Source organism: Octopus bimaculoides, chromosome 16 (genome assembly GCF_001194135.2).
Source record: "Octopus bimaculoides isolate UCB-OBI-ISO-001 chromosome 16, ASM119413v2, whole genome shotgun sequence".
Lineage (NCBI taxonomy): Eukaryota > Metazoa > Mollusca > Cephalopoda > Octopoda > Octopodidae > Octopus > Octopus bimaculoides.
This window is the reverse complement of record NC_068996.1, coordinates 26,534,461-26,538,456: the sequence shown is the minus strand read 5'-3', so window position 1 is coordinate 26,538,456 and position 3,996 is coordinate 26,534,461. Positions and strand designations below refer to the sequence as shown.

The 3,996-nt window shown below is 31.6% G+C and overlaps 1 long non-coding RNA gene across 1 annotated transcript in view; it reads left to right on the top strand.

The window, feature by feature from the left end:
- LOC128249607 (uncharacterized) overlaps positions 1-3,996 on the top strand; it is a 154,762-nt gene that overhangs the window by 89,980 nt on the left and 60,786 nt on the right. The window lies entirely within an intron of this gene.

The following is a 3,996-nucleotide window of genomic DNA, read 5'->3' as shown; positions in this document are numbered from 1 at the left end:
TGAAGGAGAGTGTATTTTAGATTAAAAAAGAACTTTATCTTAATTTTTTAAAATAAAAGAAGTATAAAAAAAATTGCATTATTTATGGGATGACCCAATGTCTTTGTGTTTGTGTGCGTGTGTGTGTGTGTGTGTGTGTATGTGTGTGTGTGTGTGTATGTGTGTGTGTGTGTGTATGTGTGTGTGCAAGCAAATGTGTATGGCTGAAATTAGTTCTTTTCTGACATATGGCTATTTTGCTTGTTTTGTCTTTGCTGTTTCTTCACTTGTTGACAGTTTAATAGTTTTAAACATTTAAAGTGTCACCAACGTTGTGTAAGCATTTTATTACTATAAAATATGATTTATTAACCATTTTCTTGCACTCTACTATTTTATATATTTAATTTCAATCCCTTGTGAAGTTACATCTAGAATTTCTTGAACCACAGGCAGACAGTAACATATCATGGTGGCCATCTGAATATCAGATGCATACTCAGCAATAAAATACTACCACTTACTCAACCACAGATGGACGTTATGTGTGTTAAGTAGGTGGGAGGCAGTGTTGTCTAAGGGGTTGGATTCTTGTCTTTTATATAATAGATAGAGTTAACAGGCTCTATATGTGCTTATATAGATATGCATCCATATATCATCACCACCTTCACTATTATCATTTAGCTTCCATTTTCCATACTGGTATAGACTGGATGGTTTGACAAGTTCCAGTGAGCCACAAGGCTGCAGCATGCTCCATGTCAGATTTGGCATGTGGATGACCTACCTAACACCAGTTATTTTACAGCATGCACTGGATGCTTTTTTTTTCTTGCCACCAGTAAAAGAAAGGTTGCCAAGTAACTTGCAAGACAAAAATGAACAAGAATATTTATTCATTAGCATTGTACTCACCTTTCTACAATGATGTCTTTACAGAGAGTCTTTTGGAAAGAGTAGAAGAGTCCTCAAAAAGAGATTAATAACTGCTATCATTTAGTGAGACTTACATGCCACAAACTAATTTATATGCGGCTTTTTCTATTATCATTTAAACATATACATAATGAGAGAAAATATCGCTGACTATTGTATCCAGAAAACTAAGAATAGTATTGGAAAAACTAGACAGTTCATTTAAAAGGTTGGATGCTAACCACTGCCCAAATCTTTTCTGTTATAATTCTATATAGAAGAGAAAATAGAGTGAAAATAGAATTCCAGAAACAAAAAGGAAAAGCTGTACTAATATTTAACAGTATATTTCTAGCATCAATATAGAAAAGTAAAGATATAAGGAATAAATATAAATGTAAATATTACATCAACTGATCCAATCAACGATTGACTAAATATATATGGGAAGGCTGTTTTACTAATGGATCTGGTATACAATTTGAAATTATTTAGAAAATTCATAATTTTAAATTGTTAAATAATATAAGATTGTGCCCTAGGAGAGTTAGTTATAAGAAACAGCTGTTTATAGCTATTTTTCTGGAATAAATTTTCAATACTTATTTATTATCTGATTCAGTCTTAAACAATATAAAGAAATAAAAATAAAAATAAATTAATATAAAGTTTAGTTACAAAGTTCTAAAGTAAAATAAAGAGGAAGTATTTATAAGCTACTCATTACAAAAGTCCATACTGAAGGAAGAAACGAATGAATAAGATTAATGCTTCTCTAAACTGTAGGTAGATGGTTAAATTAATCTTTTTTGAGTTTGGAAAAATAACGTTGCATCTTTATACGATGAACAGTGTCAAACACTGTTATAAAGATCCTTTAAAATGAATTTTAAACACTGAAAAGAGAATAATAATAATTCTTTCTATCATAAACACAAGACCTGAAATTTAGGATGGGAAAGGGACTAGTTGATTACATCAACCCCAGTATTCAACTGGTACTAATTTCATCGACCCTGAAAGGATAAAAGGTAAAGTCAATCTCGGCAGCATTTGAATTCATAATATAAAACTGGAAGAAATGCTGCTAAACACTTTTTCCAGAGTGATTGTTTAGCTTACTGCTCTAATAATCCTTTCGACTATAGCCACAAGGCCAGCAATTTGGTTGGGAAAGGGCTAGTCGATTACGTCGAAACTAGTTCTCAGGTGGTATTTATTTTATCGCGCCTGAAAAGGTAAAGGGCAAAGTCGACCTCAGCAGGATTTGAACTCAATGATTTCACTGTTCGTTGCCCAAGAAGTGGGGATTCTCTGTAGTTTCTTTTTCATTTTTTTTTTTAGGGTGCGAACAGCCAAACAGAAAAGACCTTTCATTTTATTTCTATTTCTATTTTATTTTCCATTCAAAAAGCTCAACTTTTACTAATTCAATTCTTAGACAGTCACACACGGAAATTTGTGACAGCAGTTTATGTAAAATAGTTATGTTGAACCGCAGCTAAATTCGATCATAAAACAATGAAATAATACATTATCGAACTAGGTATTCTACTGAAAAATCAAGTAACAAAGCTAAAATTCCATCCTGGAAAACAAAACAACCTAAATTAAAAGAAAAACGCAAAACAATGAGAAACCTCAGTTCCTTCGGAACAAATTACGAAGTAAATACATACACAGACAATATTTAGGCTCCTATTAAAAGACCAACCTAAATATAGTTCCTTAAACAGAAGGATATCACACACAAAATGCTTAATGGCATTTCTTCCGTATCATAACGTTTTCAGAACAAATCACGCTAAGGTTAATTTTACCTCTCATCCTTTCGGGGTCCCTAAGTATCAACTGAGTAAATTGATTTAATCGATGAACCTTCTTCCCCAAATTTCAAGCCTTCTGCTGATATTAGAAAAAATTATTATTATCATTATCATCATATAGATTATTGTCTTTCATCTCTAGATTCGTTTAAGCGAGTTTTGTTATGCATAAGTCATTTCTCATTTAAAAGAAAAAGTAAATATCTGAAAGGATGCAATTAACTGTTTTCAGTTTTGTTTGAATGAATGTTGAATTATATTAAAGGAAAACTGAAATGAATGTTAGGTACTCGAGGTAAAATGTTGGTTGTATGATGAAATGAAACGACAGGTAAGAAATTACAAGTTTTTCTAATTAACTTCATTCATAATTGTCATTACATTTTATAATATTTAACACATGCAATTTCAAAGGGTAGTGTTTGGGACTTGGAAAACCATATCTGATAATGAAGGAAATCGGAAACCCCGCCGTCTTTCTATAGTTTTACTTTGGTATCCCATATTATCTTTATCTCATGGTGCCAAAGGGCACAACTAAAAGCTTGGAATTGCTAAAAGTGGAACACTTTTGGGGAAAACCGTTAGTTCAACAGAAAATCCGTATAAGATCGAGTATATCTTATAATTGATAATATATTTAATGTTTTTCTTCGAAATATAATATTATAATCGTTTAATAAAATCGCATTGTCAATAAGAACTTCATTGTAAATTTATAAAAAAAAGTGTTTTGGTATTAAATTCTCTTCAACAGCAAATTATGCTAAAATTTATGTTATAACAATTTTACTGTTTTCCAATATCAACACGTAAAAAGTCTCAAACTTAGGGAAGGGGTTTAGGCGATTAAATCGCCCCTTCACATAAGCAATCCCTATACTATCCATCTACAAAAAGACGAAAACAAAGTGGAACTCAGCGGGGATTGAACTCAGAACATAGCGGTCAGTAACTAAAACTCCCTAGAATTTTGACGAAGTAATTATGACGTAATAATACAAAAGTTAGCGGAAATCCACGAAGTGATTATGACGTAATAATACTAAAGTTATAAAAACACGAAGGTGATAGAAAATTCACTTCTGATTCGAATTCGCTTCGAGAAGGTTGTTCATATTGTTCTCTAGTTAATTACGAATTTGCGATATCTTTGTATTTAATCGTCTGTCTGTGAAATATTTTGTACTTCAGTCAGTTTACTAATAACTTCGTCAGTTTATTGAGTCAGCCTATTTTGCAATCTTTTTTTTTTCATTCCGTGTTTTAGATA